The sequence below is a fragment of the Halichoerus grypus genome, chromosome 4 (genome assembly GCF_964656455.1).
Source record: "Halichoerus grypus chromosome 4, mHalGry1.hap1.1, whole genome shotgun sequence".
NCBI lineage: Eukaryota > Metazoa > Chordata > Mammalia > Carnivora > Phocidae > Halichoerus > Halichoerus grypus.
Genome location: NC_135715.1, coordinates 159,419,217 through 159,444,662, shown reverse-complemented (window position 1 = coordinate 159,444,662; position 25,446 = coordinate 159,419,217). Strand labels below are relative to the sequence as shown.

General features: G+C 41.1%; 1 protein-coding gene across 7 annotated transcripts in view; it reads right to left on the bottom strand.

Moving 5' to 3' along the window:
* Positions 1-25,446, bottom strand: part of SPATS2L (spermatogenesis associated serine rich 2 like) — a 161,821-nt gene that overhangs the window by 114,009 nt on the left and 22,366 nt on the right. For all 7 annotated transcript variants that reach the window (XM_036098507.2, XM_036098505.2, XM_036098504.2 and 4 more), the window contains exon 2: positions 25,358-25,407. The gene's annotated coding sequence lies outside the window, so the exon portion shown is untranslated. The remainder of the gene's footprint in view (positions 1-25,357; positions 25,408-25,446) is intronic.

The following is a 25,446-nucleotide window of genomic DNA, read 5'->3' as shown; positions in this document are numbered from 1 at the left end:
AAAGAGGAGAAATGAAAGGGATCCTGAAAGGGGAGGGAAGGAGGAAGGGCAGCCTTTTATGTCCACTGGAAACTTGTTTGTCAAGTTCTTGTAAGTCAGGGATTGTACGTATATCCAACCATACTTAACTACAATTTTTAAAAAAGTCATTCAGAGTTGACATTTCCTAAATGTCATGTTTAGCTACAAAACACAACCCTGGCAAGACGTTAAAGGTACTGCCTTTGTTGCTAAAATCTGGTTTGTTCAGTCACAGCAAATAACTAACAAACTCAATTGAAAAGCATTTTCTTGTGTATCCCAGAAATCACTTTAAAATACATGTACAGACAGTTAAAGTTACTTGTATTTTCTACACACTACCTCTCAACATGGGAAGAAAGGACATTAACAAAAATCCTTGCCAATAATTAGCCTCCCATTTTGGTGAGGACTCCAGAAGCAGGAGACCGAACCAGGGAAGCAAGATGGAAATGGCCAAACATGGCTCTTTACCAGGGCTGCTGACACTGTATGAGACCTGAGGCTCCATTTCTAGGGTCATGAGACTACAGCTAAAGTCATCTCGTTGTACAAAGGTGAGGAACATCAACATTCTTTCCTACTAAGCACAAAGAGCCTTCACTAAAATTTGTGGTCTTGCCCAATATATCTTCTTTGGGATAAAAGAGAGGGTCTGAGCTAATGATTCACATTGTTAAAATTATGGACACAGGCAAGGAATTACTCATGGTTAGCTAAGCTTAGATTTGTTCCAACATGCCTTCCTGAAGCGACTCCTCTCAAAAACAAACTCACTAGGCAAATGTTTAACTTCATTAAGCCTGTACTGACATCAAGAGGGTAGATTTCCAATGGACTCTGCCATGCAAAATGTGGATCAGGCATCTTTACCGAAGGCCTGCTTGGATATTTATGGAATGTTCTCTTCTAACTAAAAAGAGGAGCAGAGTTCAGACAAGAAAATGTAAAAGCTGTAGTTTCCTACAATAGTCTGATGTATTTCTGGTTTAGACTATAGCACAGGACCTGGAAAAGTCACTGCTTCAATAAGAATTGATGATGTGTTTATTTCTCAAGAAACGTGTCTGAGTAGCAAACACCTCAGAATTATTTTTGGGGGGATAAACTAAACTAAGTCAGGTGTGTGTGTGTGTGTGTGTGTGTGTGCGCGCGCACGCACAAGAGGGGATATGGCAAGACAAAGGGTGTTTAGATTTAAAATCTGAACATTTGGGGTATTGCAGCAACTGGGGGAAGGGGGTGGTGAAGGGTTAGAAGTGAGTGAGAAAATCAGGGCCACATCTATGTGCTCTTGTTTTCCCCTTTGAGGGTAGTGACTTTCTGTAAAAAAATAAGAGGTTTATTTTCATAACAGCAGTGAGGAATCGCTAGGCAGATGTGTGTGGGTTGGTTCTGGCCCTTGATTAGCACACAGGAATGATACTGCCTTTACGTTTCCCCAAATATATCCATTGAAACACAGACAAGGGGCCTCCATTTGAGTTGCACAAGCAAGATCCCAAATTTCAACGCCATGATCATGCTGTTTGAGGAAAGTTTAAACGGGGCCAAATTTCTATTTGCAGAGCCATTCTCAGATGTGGTTAACAAATTACACGCACTTTTTCTTCCCCTCTTCTCTGCTCCTCTAGGTTGAAAAATCTGAAATCAAGGTATTTTGAAAATGTTTCTGCGTCTTGATCAAGGAGGTACCTGAGAGTCACCAGATATAAATCTTATGGCAAAGCCGAGCATATGACCGTAGTCCGTCCCTTGCAGCAAACCAAGAATGCTCCCAAGTCTTCTAAAGACCATCCCTGCCATGTACAACATGCAGATGTTCCTGTCAAAGTAGCTCGCTTTTTGACAGCTAAAATTGGAATGTGGCTTTGAGCACACACGGGAAAGCTCGCTGTGGGGCTGTTTGTGTGTCAACGTGGGTGTTCCCCTCCCCCGCTTTTCCAGTTTTTTTCCTCCTAGAAGCTGGTTTTTGTGCTGTTAATCCTCTCGGAATGTAGCTCTTATCACCACCTAGAGGAATTCATTACCCTTTCGCCCTCACAGCTTCCCAGGCCCATTAGACTAAGGAACAAGAGAGCAATTGTCTGGGGAGCTACCCCCTGAATTCAGGTGTGCTGGCACTGAGGTACGGTGTACTCGGTTTTTCCTATAATCCAAAAGGAAGGGGAGAAATTAATCATGCTTCCCCCTCCAAGGGAGTGGGAGGAAAAGAGCGTTCAGGAACAGAGGCTGAGGCCCCCTGCCATTAAATCCAGCTATTCTAAAGCCAAGGGTTTAAAAAAAAAAAAAAAAAGGCCGCAGGTTCACAAGAGCATTCCATAGCTGCGTCTGCACAAGGCCAGAGCGACTGATCAATAGAGTGGGGGGAAAACTAGTTAAACCAGTTATTTGGGGTGATGTTTAAGAGAGAGAAACACTGCTTGTTTGCCTTTATTTTTTTAGCTTCTGCTGGTGATATAGGGGCTTCAAGACCAAAACGTTTTGTATTTTATAGACAGCTTGCAAAACTCATTTTATGTCTTTAGGTGTATGCCCTTTTCTATCATCCTTAAATCGCCAGTTTTGCTCACACAAGAACACGAACTCAGAATACAAATGCAGCATGCTTCTCTTTTGGCTATAAACCGTGAGGCATTGTCTCATCGGCTAGGCACTAACAAAACCCAAGAGGTGGGACACAGAAACACATCAGTCTGGTTCTTTCTTCAAGCACATAAACATAAAACTTGAGATGTAACACTGACATAAAACTGAGATGTACCCAAACCAGAAAGGTAGCCAAATGGACTGGGAGAAGAGATAGAACAACATTCCCAGAATCCACTGAAAGGTAATAGAGGGGCGCCTGGGTGGCTCAGTTGTTAAGCATCTGCCTTCGGCTCAAGTCATGATCCCAGGGTCCTGGGATCGAGCCCCACATTGGGCTCCCTGCTCAGCCAGGAGCCTGCTTCTCTCTCTCCCACTCCCCCTGCTTGTGTTCCCTCTCTAGCTGTCTCTCTCTCTGTGTCAAATAAATAAATAAAATCTTAAAAAAAAAAAAAAAGGTAATAGAAAGCAACAATTAATTAAACAATACTGAACTGGACCCACCCTCTTAAAGAACTATGTCACAGGGCAGGGATTTATAACCAAGCTCTTCAGGTATTTCTAGAATCCAGTATTTCCTGAATGAAGCCCACAGGGCTATCTCACACTAAACGTCATTATGTTAGCTATGTTTTTACAGGGCTGAACTGTAGTTGTATTGAAGCAAAAACTCAATTTATAATCTCTCACTGGAGGAATGGGGGAGGGGTAAATGCCAAAATTTTTATGTCTCACCTTTCAGTTTAAGGTATGTAAATCAGTTGTCAATTCTGAATCCGATATTAGTGACTCCCTTTGCTAACAATTATGCATATCAGAACACCAGGAATAATGCAGTATTAACTAAAATACATCAAGTGTTGGAAAAAAGTTACTGACAGGCTAATATATTTATTTTTTTAATGGAAAATTTTAGTCCTTGGGAAACTAAAATTAATTTCTCAGGAATTTGCAAAGTGTCTTGCATTCAAATATTTTTACTGCAAACATGTAGCTGCAGTCACACAAATCCACTACCGTACGTTAAGTTTACTCACTTCACACACATTTGTTGCCCTGCATCCCTGATATGTGCACACTTGTGGGAAAGCTTTCCATTGCTGGTTAGTGCATCTAAAAACACAAACACTGAGAGAGATGTTTGGCACTTCCTCCCAGCAAGTGCTCAGCTACGGGAGAAATATCCAAATCTGCCTCTCCCTCAGAGTTCTCATTGACTTCCATCCACTGATTTCATAGTGGCACATTTCATTTTCAAAACACTTTCATAAACACGATTGTGAACCACGCTGTGAGGTTAATTTTTGGTGATAACACAAAACCCGAGATTTGTTATTTGGAAGGTTCCTTGGTAGTGACTGAACATACGGTGTGTGCACTGCTGGGGGTAACGCCTCACACGTCAGTATTGAGAGATTTCCTTAACCCCTTCTCTGGAGCTGAAGGCCAAGATCCTCAACATTCAAAGAGAACGAATTAACTGCAGTCATCCTTGGTCAGTCACTATTCACTGGGCTTTTTACGTCCATGTTAGAACCTCGTATTAAGAGAAATGAAATTTTGGACAATATACTGAAAAGGGGAGGCTACTAACATTCCATGGGGGTGGGATGAGGTGGTTAACAGATATGCTGATCTCTGCTTCCTTCCAAAACCTACTAGTATTGTGAGAAAGAAATAAAAAAAAGGCAAAAGCCCAGGAGGACAACAAATGGATGAGGAGACACGAGGGGCTGAGATGTGACACAACAGTTTGGGAAGATGGAAGGCCTACTGAGGAGCCGAACGGACTCTGCCAAGGTGACTGACACCTAAGGGGCCACAGACAAGAATGTAAGGAGAAGCCAGGGGGCGCCTGGGTGGCTCAGTCGTTAAGCGTCTGCCTTCGGCTCAGGTCATGATCCCAGGGTCCTGGGATCGAGCCCCACATCGGGCTCCCTGCTCAGTGGGAAGCCTGCTTCTCCCTCTCCCACTCCCCCTGCTTGTGTTCCCTCTCTCACTGTGTCTCTCTGTCAAATAAATAAATAAAATCTTAAAAAAAAAAAAAAAGAAAAAGAATGTAAGGAGAAGCCAGCCAGTTGGTTCCCAAAGAACCCCAAGAAGGTTCAGAAGGGCAAGAGACCCACCCCACTCAGAGCAGCCAGGCAACCATCCTCCCCAGCCCTTGAGACACGGGTTCATTCTCTAGAAAAATGTACTCCAAGAGGCTGGAGGCTTCAGGTGTGATGGAGGACTGTCTGTGGCACCAGGCTGGAAACAGGGGGCTTAGGAGGAAGTCGAGGCACTCACAGTGAGACCTCCAGCCCTTCTCCAACTCAACAGCTTAGGAGGGTGGTTACTCTTAGACCTCCAGGCAAGAGATGTGGATTTAATTCATGGGAAATAGAGTGACCATAATAGCAAGACATATAGATGTGGACATTTGGGGAGGGGGTAGGTGGCTTCTAACAAACTGAATTTGCAGAAGGGAATGAATTCTTGTCTTTCAGTGGCTGGATGAGATTGGCAATTAACAGGAGACCAGAAGGAGAGGTTTGGAGGATAACCAATAGAGTCTGGTGGATACGGTCATTATTTCCCCCGACCTGGGCATCAGGAACCTTGGCTTTTGGTCCTGCCTGTGTCACTGACTCTTCATGCAACCTCTGAGTCACTTTTCCTTTCTAGGCTTCAGTTTTCAGTCCTTGGGTCCTGTTATTTTCAGATTCTCACTCTTCCCAGGAGGTCTTAGATGACAAACAGACAGACAGAATGTCAGGGGTCCTTAGCACGGTGCCATCTGCAGCCTGAGGTCTCATCTGCTCCCACAGCAGATGGCTGCCATTCTTAGTTGTGACACAATGACACCATCCTTCCAGAGCGGCTGTTTTCAACAAACTTGCATCCTAAGTAAGCACAGGACAGGGCACCTACAATATGCCAATATCAACTCTCTCTTTTTCCACAGGACAAAGTAAAAGCACCATCAGGTGGAGCCAACCTAAACTCAACTTCTTCACTCTCGCACCTTCTTTTTTTTTTTTTTCTGAATGAAACTCAAGAGAAAAGAGTGAAAAACTCAACACCCCTCCCTCTTTTCAAGGGTCAACTCTGAAAACAGAACAATAGTTAACATTCACTAAACACTTAGATCGGTCTGACGCACTGGCTAGAAGCTTTACTTGCCTTTTCTCATTAGATTCTGATATACCCCCATTTTACAAATCGGGAAATGGAGGCTCCAAGAGCTTGAGTAATCTACTGGTACATGCGGGGGGGAGGGCAGGGTCAGACTTAGGTCTCCCTCTAACTGAACCCATACTCTTGTTGCTACTGTCTTCTACTCAGATAGCCAGTCCCCCAGCCACGGCAAGCAAGCCTTCTGCAGTCCACTCTCCAATGACATTTCCTGTGGTTTCAAAGGACTAACATGATCAGCCCTTCTGCTGAAAAGCTACGAGGCGCTCTGAAAAATCAATACTGGCTTCTGCAAGAAGCAGCCTTGCCCAAAACTAATTGAAAGGCATCTGAACATTTTCAGAACTGTGGCCATAATCATCTGTCTTGTTGCATACCATGTCCCAACATGCAACTGCAGTAAATCTCTTGAAAATCACTTCTGCATGTTCGCTCATACGAAACAGAAGCCCACGATATTTTTTGTCATTGCCCTGTAGCTCCGCCATCTAAACTCAGAGCACTGGTATTATGGTTACGTAATAGGCAGCTTGCTGACATTACTTTTTTTAAAGTACCACTTTTTCAGGGTTTATCACAAGTCATTTTAAATTCCACTTAGCTCTAACTTGTTATACCACTTTATGTTCAGAAACAATGTCCTCTGCTGCATCAACAAGCTATACTGGAAAATACAGTTGTTTGGGGTTTTTTGGCGAACTCTGATTCTACCCTTTCAAAGGGTCGTATATAGGGTGCTAATGAGAAAGCGAAGTTATATGGCTTACTACAAGACATTAATCTGGAAAATTAAATTCAGATATTTTGATATCTAATCTGGATTAATGGTGTGGCCTTGAGACTTCAATTTCATTTGCCATAAATGAATCCAAAGACCAAATCATTGTGTACTGTAACTCTGCAAACCAAATGATTAGTTTACCTCATTACCAGAGACCATAATAACTCAATGATGGGACTGAAGAAACTGGCAAACTTGGTAGGGTGGATATTTGTGCTTTGATCATCCAGTATCTATCCTCTCCCACAGCAGCTCTATTTTGCTTTAGAGGACTCGGTGACGCTACCTCCAGAATGGGCCTGGGGGTGAGATATATGGCCCAGGATGAACTCATCAGCACATCATTCTAAGTGTCTCAGTCATGGCTTTGAATGCAACCTCAATGGGCGATCGGGTCAAGGAGAAGCAAATCTGGAGCTTTGTTTGAGCTATTAGAAAATTAGGCTTTCTCTTTGCTAGGTTTGAATGAAGGCGATGATGGGACTAAAGCTGCCTTAGCCATCTTGTGAACACGTGGAGTCCGGAGAAGAGCCAATGTAGAGGAATGTAGAAGCAGCAGAGTCAAGAAATGCACAGCCTGGGGCTCCTGGGTGGCTGTCGGCTGAGTGCTGCCTTCGGCTCAGGTCATGATCCCAGGGTCCTGGGATGGAGTCCCACATGGGGCTCCCTGCTCAGCAGTGAGTCTGTTTCTCCCTCTTCCTCTGCTCTCTGCCTGCTTGTGCTTACTCTCTCTCTCTCTCAAATAAATAAATAAGATTCCAGAGAGAAAGAAAGAAAGAGAGAAAGAAAGAAAGAAAGAAAGAAAAATGCACAGCCCAGGCAACTGTTGCTGAAGAAGTTTCCTGGAAATCCTGTCTGAAGATTTCTCTGTTGGTCACCCCTAACTGCCGGAGTCTTTGGGCCGGGTACATTGGCCCCTTGAATAAAATCAGGGTGTGTAACTAAGGAAGGAAGGATTGTATTGGGTATTGAGTGGGCAGTTCCCAGTCTCTTCTGTGGCCTGTTTAGGTTGGGTTTTCTGTGCTTACTACAGAAAACAGGTATCTTATATAGACTAAGGAGATACTACATATTTCAGAGTCTACAAATTAGACATCAAGCTAAAACACACAAGGAAAATCTTTGATTTTTAAATCTTTCATTAGAGTAAACTGATTTTTCTTTTACAGCAGATTCGTTTGAAATTGTTACTCAATTTTAAAATATGCTATCTACAATTAAAAATGCAGGATTGGCAAGCATGTGCAGCAGCCGAATTTTTCATATTCAATGTAGTTACTGAAACAAATGTTGTTAAAAATGTTAAATATCCTAATTTCTTCTTAAATCGAACGGATAAATCATACTAAATATTTATGAGTCCACTGTCTCAAGGCAGGAATTCTTCTGTTTCAAATTATGCCTTAGACTTCTATAGGTTAGGTTAGAAATGATAACAAATGTAGGAATGTTTGAATTGACATTTAGTTCTCAGGGGATAGTTTTTAAAACTGGAGAATAATGGAAGTAGCTGCTTTTAAGAATTTTTTTCACTAGTCACAAAGACATATCATACATTAGAGGATATAGAGAATGCCAGAATGAGATTCTCTCTGAAGTTATGTTGTGTGGCATGAGAAAAGGAAGATAAACAAGAAAACAATGGTTTTTTGCACCAGGAGAGATAAGAAGGAGGGGAGTCACAGGGCTGGATTGTTAACAGAAGCTCTGCCTTCAGTCTTGAGTTATGTAGGCAACAATACATGGCCTTTGTAGATCATTTTCATACAATCTCAGAGCTGAAGGGAAGCTTGAAAACCCCTGAATTCAACCCACTCACTGTATAGAGAAAATCTTGGACCTAAAAAGACTGGGTCAGGTCTCCAATGTTTCAGAGCAAGTTCATGCCAGAGCCAGAGTCAAAACACAGGTTTCCTAACCTGTGGCACAATGCTCTTTCCACTAACTTCCATTTTAGAAGATACAGAATGAGGAAGCCCATCTGCAAGATGTGTACTGTAATCTACCTCTATGATGACTGTGAACCTGTTCTGAAATTATACTTTTAAAGGTAGGAAGAGATTATTGTAATGCCATGACATCTGTCAAGAGTGATTAATGAGTAAAAAATAGATGATATCGCCCAACCCTGAACTAAAGTGGGCCCAGGAGGTGTGGACAGCAGAGGTCTCCATGATACCAAAGGAAGCGTCCAAGAGGTCATCAGGGTTTCACGGCTGATGAGAATTTTATCTGCTAACGGAAGTGAGTTCTCTGCCGCTGTCCGCTTCAACCGCTACCCACCCATTGCCAAATTTCCCTTGGGTCACCGAGCAGTTCTCGGGTGTGTGACCCTCACCATAAGCTTTCCCCAAAGTTCAAAACTCAGTAATCAATAAGTGATGGAAAAACGAGATCTTTTGAAGGTCTCTCTTCAAAACAGCAGAAGATAGACACCAGGGACAAACTTGCAGAGTGGGTTAGTTTGTGTACTACAAATAAAAAGATGAATCCTTATTATTAATATGCTTTCATCACTTGGCAGCTTGTAAATATGAGAAATGCAGCGAGTCCCCAATTCAGCAGTCTCTCTGCGTCAACCTAGAAAGTGTAGACCTGGGGTTTGGAAGTAGGAAGAAACCTCAGAGTTGGTCAACTTGGTTGAGTTCCTTCATTTTGCAGAGATTAGGGGAAAAAGCTCCTAATCGCTGCTAAATCAGGTGCATGAAAAAGCAATCACTGTTCTCAAATCATGGCACACATGCTCAGCTGAAATATGTTTACAAATATATTCAGCTGAAACACATCCCATGAGGTCTCTAGTTCTCCAGAATCAGTCATTTTCATATGGTTTGGCTCACATACTTCCCTCTCTTCAATTAAAAATAAACGTTGTTGGTTCCTTCTTGTTGTAAAAGCAGTATATGTTTAGAGTAGGAAAATTAAAGACCCAGATAAACAAAAAAGAACATTTTAAATGCCCATGAGCATACCACCCAGAGAACCACTTTAAAAACCCTTAAATATATTTCCAGGCCATTTTCTAAGAATACATCCATACATTAACAAAAATGTGACCACACTGTGCATACTTACTCTTTTAGAACATGATTTCATCACCCAACAATATAGAATGGATGTCTTCTCATTATCAACATCTAGCTACAACATCATCTATAGTAGCTGAAGAGTATTTCACTCTGACTAGAACATACTATTTGTAACTAATCTGTTTTGTACATGTAAGCAATTTTTTATTTACCCTATTGTAAACAAGGATGTGATTAACATCTTTGTGGCTAAAACCTTTGCATATATCCTTAGTTATCTCCTCAGCATAAATTCCACAGAGATAAGTTCTGTGACAAAACAGTGGACACATTTTAAAGGATTAAACGGGGTGCCCCGCTGGCTCAGTCTATAGAGCATGCGACTCTAGATCTTGGGGCCGTGAGTTTGAGCCCCACGTGTGGCACAGAGTTTACTTAAAATTTAAAAAATAATAAAAAAAAAATAAAGGATTAAAAAAAAAACATATTGCCAAACTGCCCTCTACAAAGGGACTCACAAGGTTTGATTTCTTGAGATACTTGCTTATCAAGTGTTTTGGTCAGTTTAGCACTTCAGGAAGACATACGATAGGTACGCCTGGATTGGTCAAATGTGATAGACGTGCTTCTATCTATAATTCTGATTGAATGTTAACTATAGACACTTTAATCAATTAGATGATTTTAGACTAGGAGCTCCCTATTTATACACTTCCAGCCATGATAAACTTACATATTTCATTTTGACTCTTTCTTTGGGGTTTGATGCCTTTTTCCCCTTCCCTGTGTTAAGTACTCTTTTTATACACTTCACACTGTTCTTAAAGAGATTCTAGACAGTTAGTCCCTGGCAACATTCTTGCAGTCCTCTGATTACATGCATCAGCTAAAAAATCTATCATCCAAGTTATGCTCCCAATTAGATGCCAGAACCAGTTTGCAGTCTGACATTTTAATGAAATGATAGAAATGACATCTGAAGTTCAGGCAAAATCAACAAGTACCTGGAAGACTAAAGAGAGGAAGTGGAATGTGTTGTCAGACCACACGTTTTCTTTTAAATCTTTTATTTGTTCCTTTTTATTCCACCTGATTCCAAAAAGGACTTCAAGCAGCTTTTCTTTTTAAACATGTTTTCTAAATTGGACATTTTCACATCACTGAGACTGCCAACTTCTTTCCCAACATAAGGATATTCTTCTATCATAACTGCTTGCTATATTTGGGAGACTGAATGACAAGGATATTGTTCCTATCCAGAAAAGGGGAAAAAATAACTCATTATGATCATGAATGCTGCCTGGAAGACCCTCTGAAACATGCATAACTCTGGGTATGCAATACCAGTCCCATTAAAAAACACAGGAAGAACTCAATATCTAGGATGCATACAAGCTTCAAAGAATCACAAAAAAAGTCAGGCCCTTAGGCTATTCATTCCCCTCAAGGGACTGTAAGAATTCAGATCCCCCAACATTCTAATTTGTGAGAGAACTGTGAGACCTGAAAATGCAGAAGCCTGACAGCAGGGAAAGCAAGCCCAGAGTTAGAAGGAGGAGGGTGCTACCATCTTCTCTAGACCAGTGGCAAGGAAATCCCCATGTCCCGTATGGCTTGTCCTTCCCAGTCTCTTCTTCCTTTGTCTTCCCTGGTCCTCCTCTTCCAGCACCACCCATCACATCTTCCTGGAGTCTATCTCTGCTCTCCTGTCCCACATTTTGAAGCCCTTTTTTTTTTTTTTTTTTTTTTTTTTGTGCCATGGCCTTTCTAAATCCTCATCTTCACACGTGATTTCCACTTCTTTTCCACTGGCCTACACCTTGCCCAACATCCTCTTATGTTTCACAGCCCCATGCTAGCGGTAAGAGACAAGGTCCCAGACCCTGTATGACACATTGAAGGACACTTAATGACAAGTCACCAGTATGTGGTGAGCAGAGACTTGAAAGAAAATTGATTTTGCAAGATTTAGAAAAGAAAAAAAAAGGAAAGGAAAAGGTGTTAAGGGCTACATTAATGAGGGAGAGTTGAAGGGAACGTGTCAGCGAAATTCCTGGGCATATTAAAAGTGTCATGCCGAGTTTGCTGAGGCGCTAAATATATCCGCATGCCACCATTTTGGAAGAAAAAAAATCATTTTCATCGTGAAACCTGAGGTCTGCTGAGATTTCAAGAAAACTTCAAGAGAAACATGTTGTTTTTCATCGGAACCAGCAGTATATCCAAGGAGCAAGGGCCAAAAGCCCCCGACTAACAGAAAATATCAACAGTTGGCCCAAACTTAAGCCTCATGGTGTGGCTCTTCACAATGTGTGGAGCCCTTCCAAATAATTATTTTATTTGATCCTCCCCACAGTTTAGTAAGGTAGGTGTTACTATTCCCACTCCAGAGATGGGAAAAGTCAGGCTCCCAAAGATTACGTGACACAGTCGAGTCACTCGGGCTGTTTGCTCAGTGATTGAGAACATGGACACTGAAGCAAGACCACTTCGGTTCAGGTCCCGGCCCTTCCCACCATTAATATGAGACCTTGAGCAACCCACCTTCACCATGCCTCAGTGTCTGTGTCGTAAAACGTCAACACATGACAGTACTACCCCTGTCACAGGACTGTTTTGAGAACTAATCGAGTTAATACATTAGAGCGGTTACAGAATTAGAAAGTCAGTCCAGCTTACATAGTAAGCACTTAAAAATTTTTTATGTTCGGAAGAGTCAGTTCCCAGAGCTAAATGTTTTAAGGCCTTATTTTTAACAATTACATTGCTTCTATGATTCATAATTTTATCAACAAAGAAATTATTTCTCACAAAAGGAAAATACATGCTAAAAGGACACCCTGATTGGATATAATGAGTCAAAAGGGAAGAAAAGGGCAAAAGTTCAAGTGTGGTTTCTTGAAAGAACCCCATTAATTTCTGTTTCCAGAAAAATACTGTACACGATTTAAGTATTTTCAGTCATTTTAGAGCACAATGAAAGGTCAAGCTAAATGGAAGTAATATTTGTGTAGCCCATGGTGACTGTCGGGGAGCCTGTTTCCCATGGCCTGGTCCTTGATGTGGACAATGAAGCACTTCTCTGGGTGAACGGCGAGGAGAAAAGGCTGTGCCAGCAGCCCCCCCAGCCCTCCCCCCTCCTGCTGCACCCCCTCCACGTGAGCTTTCTGTAAAGGGAGGAGAACAAAGCTGCAGCTGGCAACTCTGGAGTGCTGTGGAAAAGAGCAATTTCGCCCAGAGAAGAGGGCAGTGGGAAATCAGCAGAGGAGTATCACCAGGATGCATTTTCTCGTTTGTAGTTTCACATGGCCGTGGCGGGGGGATGGGGGTGGGGGTGGAGTGGCGGGGGGAGGCTGAAGTGCAGAAAATGTGGTATTGGGAGGGTAGGAAAGAACAGAAGGAACAACCAATCCTGGAGGCTGTCAGATGCAAACCACAGGCGGCTGGGAGAACTACGAAGAAAGAACCAGCCTGCAGGACATCCCAAAGCAGCAAAGAAAGTGTCATGCAAAAGAGCAAAGAGAGTGTCACGGCAGAGAAGTTCTGGAAGAGTAGGTATGTCAGAGGGCCACAAGAGGAGCCACAGATGACCAGGAATGAGTGAGTCAGTGATGGCTCAGTCTTTTTCTAGTGCAGGTGAGGGACTGGGAGATGGCCACGGTGGGGGGGTGGGGGTGGGGGTGGGGTTTTGAGCCATCATCTATAGACTGCACCTGTGAGGTTGGCTGAGGTTCCTTCCTAGAAACTGCACCTCCTACAGCATCATGTGAAGCATGCTTCCAGTGGCACAAGTGTGCACCGGAGGGTTCCAAAGTCAAGTGTAGTATGAAGGAACCCAGTTAAGGAACTCAGGGCGTCTCTGACCTAAGAGTTACATGTGAAAAAAGGAAATCTCACTCGAAACAGAAACATATTGAGCATTAAAACATAAAGTTATGGACTGTTGTTCAGTCCAGAAGTTCTGCATGCCACGAGTGTAAAAAGAACAATAACATATCACATCTGTATAGTAGTTTAAAGTTTATAAAGCATTTTAATAAAAGCGATCTCCTGTCCCACATGGGTATTTTTCATGCCCCAACAAGACACATTCTTCACATTATTATAAGAGTCCCCAACAATTGATTTTATGCTACTGAAAATGTTTTTTTAAATCTATAAATACTACTCATAGAGTTTTATCTATAAATATCATACATAAAAGCCAAATGGTGGGTTTTAGGTACTGAATCTATTCTAAAACATCTACTACTTTTCCAGAATGACTAATTAAATATAATTTACATTAACTGAACTAGGTGTAAACATTGCGATACTCCGCATAGACCATTAAGCGTATCTCATTAAGAAGTTTCTACATTTCCAAGCCCTCAGACGTTCTAAGGGGGTACTATAGATGAGTAATTATTTTTAAAAGAATATATTAAAAGATATCCCTCAAGGGTCTTTAAAAACAGCTCTTAATAGCATAAACAGGAAGCATGCTATAAGATTATGAAGGATGGTGGAATAAAAATAATTGTGGCCTATTTCCATAAAGAAGCATGGAAAAAAGAAAACAAGCTAAAATTACTTCCAGCTTGCTGAGTTAAAACGAACTGTTATGTTATTAGGCAAGTGTCTTATTTACTCTTTGTCCTATATACAATAATAACATGTGTCGTTGAGAGTCAAGAGTTCACATTAGCATTTTTTAATTTAGGAAAAGGGGGAAATTGTAAACCCTAAGGAACAGTTTTCCGGTTGACATAGTTCAGCATGCCTGGAGGGTGATGTGTACTTTGTACCCAAATCTTTATTAAACGTTCTGTCCTTGAGACACAAAGATAACACTGCAGACCCACAGTAAGCATAGCATTCGCTCTGAGGTTCTTTCTTTCTTCCAGCTTTGATGATAAATTTGTGCTGATCTATCCTCTTTTGGTCATCTAGTTTCCTATGTGACTGACAGCATACATTTGGGAGACAGCTGCCTGGCTCTGGGAGAGAAGTTGCAGCTTGGAGAAGGGAAGTGGAGCAGAGAGCTAACCCTTGGCCTTGGCACCAGGCGCTCATCAACTGATGTATTAAAGCAAAATTCTATAGAGTGGAAACTCATACTGCCAGTATGGCGAGAACTCCGCCAACCTATTTACATTAAGAAATGCTGTGATCAGCTGAACCTTTTCTTTAGATATGTTAACTTCTGGAGTAAACGAAGCCTTCTGGAAAGTTGTATCCATTCCTTCTATACCACTGAGTTTTTACATTATGCTAGGTTTTGGTTTTTCTAATCCCTTAGTCCCCATCACAGCACTCACCCTGTTGAGGTCTTTTGTAGCCCGCATCGCTAGTTGTTTTTGCTGTTTATTCACGTGGTTACTTGTGTCTTCACTGTCTGGCTCCTCTACTAGAATATTAGCTCCACGTATTGGAAGATCCCAATCTACTAAAGTTGGGTAGTGATTCCTTGATCAGAGTTTATCTGGCCCAGAGCATATCTGGCCCGATATATACTTCATCAATCTATAAATCCCAGAAAGATCTGCCAGAATATATTCCTTTCAGTAAATACTAACTGAACATCCCTATGTACCAGGCAATGGGCACAAGCACTGGGAATACTGGTGAAGAGAACTTACATTCAGACAGCAGTGGTCTATTATCGGGCTAGCTGAATATATCAGGTACTGTCTTGCTAAATCTTTGAGCAGACCACAGAGAAAGAAGACGAAAAGAGAACATCAGCTCGTTAATCAGAGCACAAGCTCACAGAGGACAAAGCCGCATCTCTCCTACTTCTTTGATTTTATCTCCCTAACTCTTTTTCGCTCTAGGTAAGCAACACATGTCCTCTTAATTGGCTGCCAGAACCCTCTTCAAGCTCTCTTTTCAGAAAGCTTTGCAAAAGTCTTATGAACAATTTTGCTATTCCAGAAAATGTTAATGCTCAAGGTACCCCTTTAAAAGAAAAGGAAAATTCCTTTGAGATTTTTTTCCCTCAGTAACAAGGAATGCAATTAGGCCTATATTTGGCACTTTGTCAGTTCCCAGAGCCAAGAGATCTCAGGGTTAGGAGAACAAAGCTACCAAGATGCTTTTGCTATTGACTATGGCTGGCCCAAGGTTCCAGGGTTAAAGCCTGAGAATGTTTTACCCCTTGACTTGAATTTCCCACGTAAGTAACTTCCAAATACCAAAGCTTAGACGAACCAGAATGCAAAATCCTTTCCATTACTTTATTGAAAAATTATGTATGCTGTGATTTATTGCTAATGCTGGACTTTCGAAGCATTAGACAGGACACCTGCAAACCTTCGGACAACAGCTGCCAATACCAGTTTCACATTTCATGGCTCGGCACTTAAAATATGACGAATAATAAATCATCCTTGTAACCAGTGTGAGGCACTTGGTTGGTAATGTATTGAGAGTTGGTAAAAAAAAAAAAAAGAATGAACTATAGATTATGCTGTAACTCAGCACTTGAGACTATGGAGGCGAAGTATATGGTGATTGCTATTCCTTTCTCACCGTCTTCAGTGGCATGCTTCCTCTAAGAAAGCAACTTCTTTGTACAAGGAATATGTCCCGGTGTATTCACAATAAAAACCGCGGTGATTTCAAATGTATATGCACTTGAAAAACAAAGAATTTCGGAACCCTTTATAGCTTTACGGCGAAGGATCCAAATGGGACAATACTCTATTTAGGACCTGTTAGGGCCTAAATTTGAAAGTGATGTTTAACTGGTTTAGGAAGATAGTCATCACTTTTTCAGGCATATAAATATTTTCATCATTTCCATTCTTGAAATATTACAAATAATTGCCTAAGCCCCAGTAGAACAAATGGTCCTTATCAAATACCTGTTGGTGTGAGGAACGGCTGTGATATATTCAAATATACTTTAAGAGGCTCCCAAGAGAAAAAAAGGTACGGTCCTTTAATAGTGTGATGACTTGTCTGTAGTACGCAGACTCTGTGCACCTCTCTTCCCATCTTCCTGCTTTGGCATAAAATGTTAGGGCAAGTCGGGCTGTCAGTGAAGGGAATATCAGCAATAGGAATACTATGTATTTAATACCTTCTTTCTAACAAGAGGTCAAGCAGTAGCTAAACGTGGACCCAGAATCAAACCCTGGAGAAGCAGCCTAAGCAAAAGGATGCCCCTTGGCACCGACACAGAAACTTCCACATCAATGGAAGTGATTTCAAGTTCAGTGGACACCTAAAGAAGAACACGAGAAGCCGCCCAGGCTCAGTTAGGTGTGTTGACATTTACTGAAGAAATCACTCTTCTGATTCCATATTTATACTTGATCCTTTTTACGTAATTTCCCTAAAGAAAGTTGGGTCATTAGCAATTATTGAAACGCTAATACCAGTTTGTAGGTAGAAGCTCACCGGGATCCCTGATTTTCTGGAATGGCCCAGGGTATGCAGTACCAGACCTCCCAGGAATGCTGTCCATACTAGGTGACCCTGTCCCCTCACCCAAGGCTGACTGGTAAAAAGCGGTCAATCAACCTAAGTTGGACGAATTAGATTCTCTCTTCCAGGAGCCTCAAACTTGGAAGCATGAAACACAGAGGCTGAAAGTCATCAGTGCTTGGTCACATTAATAGCAATATCTCAGAGAAGGACACAGAACCTATGCTGTGATCACCGGAGCTTCCAGGCTCGCAACGCTTCATGTAGTTTCATGGCTCCACCCTTCCTTCAAGTCTGGGAGATAGCCCAGGATATATCCAATTAAAAATTTGAAAATAATTAGGTTTTTGTTTGTTTGTTTAGGTTAGTCAGTCCATTTCTGCAGCTTCCACTCAAAGAACCTTGTAGGTTAAGGACATCAGCACTTTAATAAAGTTACATTTTGCTAAAGGAGAAGTATAAGGGACATGATCGTAATTCATCACATTTGTAGGAAACTCTACATTTTACAGACGCTCTCCTATGTGATCCCTGTAAGGGTTGGAGAAGGGTTGCTCTTATCACCCTCACAATGGCGAAAAGGCAATGCAGCTCAGAAAGGGTATTACCTGTGTGCTGTGGCCTGGCTGATGGCAAATGGCAGAACCAGGCTTAGGACCCAAGTCTACTGACTGCTGGTAGTGCCCTTCCCATTGCAAGCCATGATGCATGTGCCATCTACTACCTGCTATTACTTTTGCTTTGAGAAAGCCGACCTGATGGTATTCAACTTTTATTTTAGCACACAAAATCCTTAATTAAAAGGACATGTTTGTACAGAGAATACAAACAAAACAGAAAAACAGAACTATTCTGAGTGTGTGTGTGTGTGTGTGTGTGTGTGTGTGTGTGTCTTTTCATCACTCCTACTCCAACTCCAACACAGGCTTGAGAAAAGTTTTAATAAAGTAAAATATAGAAGCTATTGCCTTAGTGTTGGTATTTGCCAATAAAAAAACATTAGGGCTGAGAGGTGCCTCCTTTTGATATGGGTAGCAAGTTTACCATCTTCTACATATTTTAACTATTAGCAGGGAGTAGCACCCTTTGAGCTACATGGCAGTTGTGTTCAAGATGTTTTCAACATGTATCCCCAAACATGTGCGGTTGTTTATTTACAATTCATATACATATATTATTATATTAACATGTTATATACTTTAAAGAACATGAACAAAATTGAAAAGAAGGACAGATTTTGCTAATCATGACTATCTCAAGGCAAATACACAAAGGACAAGGTTAAGGACTAATTAACCACAGTGGACATAAGTCCATAGGTCTCCCAGATAATTTAGAATTTTCGTGGTCAGCTTCTTGCAAGATCTGATTCGACGGTCACGGTCATTACTTCATAATGTGGCTGACAAGGAGTTTGTGCTAAACTCTGCCCTTTTCTTGTGGCTTGCAATATGAAAATTCTCTTCCAGTTATGGAAATTCTTTACAGAGTCTTTTAAAGATTCTGTTAGTTTGTGACGGTTTGCTAAAACTAAAATATAAAATTTGTAAATCCAGTTAATGAGGCACAATATATTTCACGGAACAACCTAAGTGGAGGAAGTAGTGGGGAAGCCACTGTGACGGGCCTGGCCTCGCCTCCCTCTCTCCAGGTGATAAATGATCCCCCGACATGTGCACCCAGGGATTACGCCAGTATAATCACCAGCAGTTATCACAACGTTTGATGAAAATAAAATGAATGTAAATGCAAGTTCCAATCAATTTCTTTTCCACCCAAATGAATTTTCTCAAGAACTCCCCAGGGTGCATATCCCACTTTGGAGGCCACTTTGCCATGCAACAAGGGGACAGTTTACTTCCAGAGCATCTTACAATTACAGGAATCTCCAGGCCTAAAACTATGGAGGGCAAGGACAAACCAACCCAGGCCACAAAGAAAGTTATTTTGCATTTTAAAAACTTTAAAAATTATGAACTATAATTCAGCCAGAAAAGCATATAAAACATTAATGTTTGATGCAATGTGCTGCATATTGTCCATGTAACTACCCAACCAGTCAAAAAACAGGACCAGTGCCAGCACCCCCACAAACCCTCCAGGTCCTTTCTCTTCCCCAGCACACCCTCTCCTAAGAGGTAGCCACTAAACTAATTCTTTCAGTAATAAATTCCTTGTTTTTCTTTATAGCTTGAGCCACTTATGTATGCCCCCCCTTAGCAACAGAGTGTGGTTTTGTCTGTTTTCACACTTCATATAAATAGAATAAGATTGTTATATATTCTTTTGTGTCTTCCTTTGAATATCCTGTCTGTAAGATACACCTGTGTTATTGTGTGTAGCTCTAGTTCATTCTTTTTCATTGATGTGTAGTAGTCCATCTTACTATTACATCACGATTTATTCAGCCATTCTGCTACTGATAGATATTTTGGATGGTTCTTATTTTTTTTAATTATTTTTTGACAGAGAGAGAGACAGCAAGACAGGGAACACAAGGGGGGAGTGGGAGAGGGCGAAGCAGGCTTCCCTGCGAGCAGGGAGCCCGACGCAGGGCTTAATCCAGAACCCTGGGATCATGACCTGAGCTGAAGGCAGACGCTTAACGACTGAGACACCCAGGCACCCCTTGGATGGTTCTTATTTAAGATGAATACAAACACTGCTACTAAGAACATTTCACACCTGTCCCTGGGTGCACATGGGTATACATTTCTCTAGAATACATACGCATATGCATGTGCATCTGTGCACAAAGTGGAACTGCTGGGTCCTAGCATAATTTAAAAAAAAAAAAACAACTAATCATGGCCCCTGATTTCAAACTATGCTACAAAGCTACAGTAATCAAAACAGTATAGTACTGGTACAAAAACAGACAGACAGATCAATGGGACAAAACTGAGAGCCCAGAAATAAACCTACACATGTATGGACAATTCGTTTATGACAAAGGAGCCAAGAACATACAATGGAGAAAGGACAGTCTCTTCAATAAATGGTTTTGGGAAAACTGGACAGCCACATTCAAAAGAGTGAAACTAGATGACTATCTTAAACCATACACACAAATTAATTCAAAATGGATGAAAGATTTGAACATAATACCTAAAACCATAAAATTCCTAAAAGAAAACATAGGTGGTAAGCTCCTTGACATTGGTAGTAGTGACATCTTTGTGGACTTGACTCCAAAGGCAATGGAAACAAAGACAAAAATAAATGGGACTACATCAAAGTAAAAAGCTTCTACACAGCAAAGGAGACCACTGTCAAAATGAAAAGGCAACATACAGAATGGGAGAAGATATCTGCAAACTGTATATCCAAAAGGGGTTAACAGCCAAAATACATAAAGGATTCATATAACTCAACAACAAAAAACCAAACAACTCAATTAAAAAATGGGCATAGAAGTGAACATGACCAAGAAGACTGTTCTTAATGGAATTTTGTTCTAAGCACATCAACAAGATTTATTAAAGTTCTTTGAACCAAAAAAAAAAAAAAAAAAGGCATAGGATCTGAATAGAGATTTCTCCAAAAAAGACATAACACATAGCCAACAGGTGCATGAAAAGATGCTCGATATCACTAATTATCAGGTAAATGCATTTCAAAACCACAATGAGATATCACCTAACACTTGTTAGACTACTGATTATCAAAAAGACAAAAAATAATAAGCATTGGAGAGGACGTAGAGAAAAGAAAACCCTTGTGCACTGCTGGTGGGAATGTAAATTTGCAGCCACTATGGAAGACAATATGGAGGTTCCTCAAAGAACACTGCAGCGAACATAAAGTGCATATTATCTTTTCAAATTAGTATTTTTGTATTCTTTGGATACCTAGAAATGGAATAGCTGGGTCGTATGGTAGTTCTATTTAATTTTTTCCTCAAAAAAAGTTCTTCCCTATGTTCACTGCAATGTTATTTACAGTCACCAAGATACGGAAACAACTTGTGTGTCCGTGAATAGATGACTGGATAAAGAAGATGTGGTCTGTTTACATAATGGAATGCTACTCAGCCATCAAAAGGAATGAAATCTTGCCATGTGCAAGACCCTGGATGGACCCTGAAGGTATTATGCTAAGCAAAATGAGTCAGATGGAGAAGGATGAATATCATATGACTTCACTCCTATGTGGAATCTAAAAAGACAAAGCAGAATAAACAGAACAAACCAAAAACAACCTCACAGATACAGAGAACAGACAAGTAGTTACCAGAGGGGAAGAGGGTTGGGGGGTGTGAAATGGATGGTGGGGGTCAACTGTATCATGACGGATGGTAACTAGACGTGCGGTGGTCACTCTGTAGTGTATACACATGTCAAATTATAAAACTGTACACCTGAAACTTACATTTATTTTATTTTTTTGAAACTTATATTTTTTTAAAAAAAGAAAACAAAATAGAGATCACTACAGATTACAAACAAAAACTAAAAAACAGGGGCGCCTGGGTGGCTCAGTCGTTAAGCGTCTGAGGTCATGACGTTAAGCGTCTGAGGTCACCTTCGGCTCAGGTCATGGTCCCAGGGTCCTGGGATCGAGCACATCGGGCTCCCTGCTCAGCAGGAGGCCTGCTTCTCCCTCTCCCACTCCCCCTGCTTGTGCTCCCTCTCTCGCTGTGTCTGTCAAATAAATAAATAAAATCTTAAAAAAAAACAAAAAATAAAAACAAAACTAAAAAACAAAATATACCTAAGGGAAGATAATTTTGGTGCATCTCTTGGCAATCAATTTTAATATTAACTAGCTCTTCTGCATCCATGATGAAAGCTCATTAAATTACTAGATTTATCTTTCCCTGGATTTTCACTTGTGCACATTCATTAAGTTTGAACTAAGATATTAAATACATTTAACTCTGTTAAAAATAGTTTGAAATTTTCCAGTGAATTTATTGAAGCCAATTCTTTCAAGCTCCCTCCCCACATATATATTTTGTACATATTGTAATCACAATTTTCCTATTAATGAGGGCCAACACTGTATCTACAAAATGTTCATTCAAATTTTAAAGGAATTTTGCACCAAAAAGGGTTCAAGTTAACACTCATATTGATCAAGCATGAAAAGCCAAAAATGTTAATTCTGTAGTCAAATTGAGGAATACAAATACAAATAAGAGATTAATTCCAACTTTAGAGTCTCCGATGTTTCATAACAACCATGAATGATCTCCAAATGGACTGAATAAATGGGATATACTTAGATGACAATATTGTGGCACCAGCAAAATTGGCCTGTTCATCAGTCTCCCATTGTCTTACTGATAATGAACATGGTAACGAACATTTATTATAGTGCCAGGTACTTTCTGCATATTAGTTCATATATGCAATGCTATTTTCATCCTCAAAACAGTCCTCAAGGTAGGTACTATTATTCTCCCCAGTTACAAAAGGAAATTGAGGTACAGAGAGAAAAGTAACTTGACCAAGGTCCATGGCAGTTAAGTAGTCAAGTTAGGTACCAAACCCCAGCTTCCTGGTGTCTCAGTCCTACTCTACCACATTGCCTGGCAACATATTGGTTTTGTTGTTGTCACTGTTGGCATTGTTATTATTCTGATAACAGCAAGAACAGTGCCTTAAAACCAGAGCAAAAAGTGTGAACCAAGAGGAAGGGAAAAAAAATCGATGTACATTTGTTTTGATTTATGAAAATGTTGTGAAAATGATTGTAACCAAGCAACTCTAACTCTGGGAGAACTAATTAAGAAATGAATTAAGGGATTCAATGCATACCCAAATTAGTCATCAGAGCTCAAAGATCTGGAGTTCTGGTCTGTATCCAGCTTTGGCACTTGCATCCAAAATAAACATGACCAGATAAGAACCACAAGCTCACAATTAAAGTGGATTTATAGGGCTTATGCGTCCACATGGGAGAGGCCTTTTCCTAACTGAATTCGGACACCTCTTCAGTTATTGTGGGTTTCATTTGCCATCTCCCTACTCTTTTGTAACTGCTGGCAAAAGGATTATGCTGAGGGAGAAATCATTTCAATCAGTGATGTGTGCAGAGCGAGCATAAAAAGATAAAAGAAAAGCCTTTGAACTGTAATTAGAAAATTCCTTAAGTGTGCTCATGTGACATATGTTTGAGACTACGACCAACTGGCAAGGCGAGTTACGGAATGGATGTCCAATGTCACCATCCTGGGATAAGCAGCCAGTAAAAGTAGTGTTCGGACACGCGATTAGAGTAATCTTTTGCAGGCCAAAACATTCCTGCTTCCCACCTCTAATATGATTAGTGACAGACAGCTGGAGGCATCTCACTCTCCTGACAAAAGTTTGATCAGAATTGTTTGCAATTGGTATATCTTTCCATCAAGCTGTTTGTTGCCTTCCAGCAGAATAATCAGAGTTTCTGATGATTTGGTACGTTCCAAGAAAACAGTAATTGATTGTGCCCTTGCTTGTCTGATGGAGAGAAGGCTGCCAGAATTTACATAGTAACTCTTCGGTTGCCTAACCCAAAGAAAAACTAAGCAGCGGGCACGTGTGTGTGTGTGTGTGTGTGTGTGTGTCAGAGAGAGAAAGAGAAGGAATCCAGCCAGTAGTGGGCACGTGTGTGTGTGTGTATGTGTGTGTGTGTCAGAGAGAGAAAGAGAAGGAATCCAGCCAGTAGTGGGCACGTGTGTATGTTTGTGTGTGTGTGTGTGTGTGTGTCAGAGAAAGAGAAGGGATCCAGCCAGTAGCAGGCACGTGTGTGTGTGTGTGTGTGTGTGTGTGTGTGTGTGTCAGAGAGAGAAAGAGAAGGAATCCAGCCAGTAGCGGGCACGTGTGTGTGTGTGTGTGTGTGTGTGTGTGTGTGTGTGTGTGAGAGAGAGAGAGAAAGAGAAGGAATCCAGCCAGTAGTGGGCACGTGTGTGTGTGTGTGTGTGTGTGTCAGAGAAAGAGAAGGAATCCAGCCAGTAGCGGGCACGTGTGTGTGTGTGTGTGTGTGTGTGTGTCAGAGAGAGAAAGAGAGAAAGAGAAGAAATCCAGCCAGTAGTTTCCATACTAATTCTCTTTGAACAGCTATAAACAAAGTGTTTTCAATGGTGATTCAGATTTCAGATATGAGGAAGTAAAATTATTCTATTCCTCTCATGGAAAACTACCAACTCCCACCAATGTTAATGGCTCTTTTCAAAAAAGTTACTACTAAAGTTTCAGGGTTATAGAAAAAGATGAAGTTGAGATTTAACATTCATGGAAATATTCTGGTGCAATGAGGCCTCATTCATTTGGACTACCTCAGTTTAGAATTTACAATCATTTGACAGTGTCCAGACCAGTGATGATCTTTTCACAATGAAGATATGGTTTGCTAAGTAAATGAATTTAAACAAGCAAGACTACTGGGGGAAAAAATAAAAATATTTCAGGTAAAGTATGATGAATCAAAAATAACAACATGCTTCCTGTACAGCAAACACTTTTGATGAACCCATTCAAATACTAATAACTGATAACAATAATTACCATTTAATTGAATGTCTATCTTGTACAGTTCATATTGCATACATGAGCTAGAAATATTCCAACAACTCTGCGAGATGGTTAGAATTATCCCCATCTCAGATAGGAGGAAACTGAGGCTCAGAGAAGCAGGTGACATGCAAATACCACATAATTACTAGGCAGCCGAAGCAGGAAAAAAGCCAGGTTGTCTGGCTCAAAAGCCTATGCCCTTCCACTCGCACTCAACACTGAGTGAGCACTAAAGACTGCAAGTCAGACTTCTAGAGTCACTGGAGCAAGTTCTTCAACAACAACAACAACAGCAAAAATAGAATCCCCGCATCGGGCTCCCTGCTCTGTGGAAAGCCTGCTTCTTCCTCTCCCACTCCCCCTGCTTGTGTTCCCTCTCTCACTGTGTCTCTCTCTGTCAAATAAATAAATAAAATCTTTAAAAAAAAAAAAAAAAAAGAATCACTGGAAGGAGGGATAGCCAGGCAGTCTGGCCCCAGAAATCATTCTTCTTTTCTGTAGAAAGAACGATTCCTTTCTACATCACAAGGGCATCTATAAAATACCTATTGGTATATTGAAGTATTTTGCATGCATGAAACTACTCTGAACAAATGCACAGAAATGCTGATGGAGGTGGAGAAGGGGGATGCAGGGGAGGGAGGAGTGCCTCGGGTCCGCTGCCCCTTCCCTGCACCCCATCACGAGTGACTTCAGTGTATACCCCTATAAACAAGAACAGGGGTTGAGACCCTGAGAGGCTGACAAAGGCTGTGATGAGGCCTCTGGGAGTCAGCTGCAGGTGCAGGGACGGCTGGCCATGGGCAATGGGAGAGAACATGGAGAAGGGAAGGAACATCTCTACTTACCCAAGAATCCACGGAGATATTCCTGAAAGCAGCCTGGATTCTGGAATGCTCTAGGAAAAAAGTAAATTTGGAAGGTCAGATCCACATTT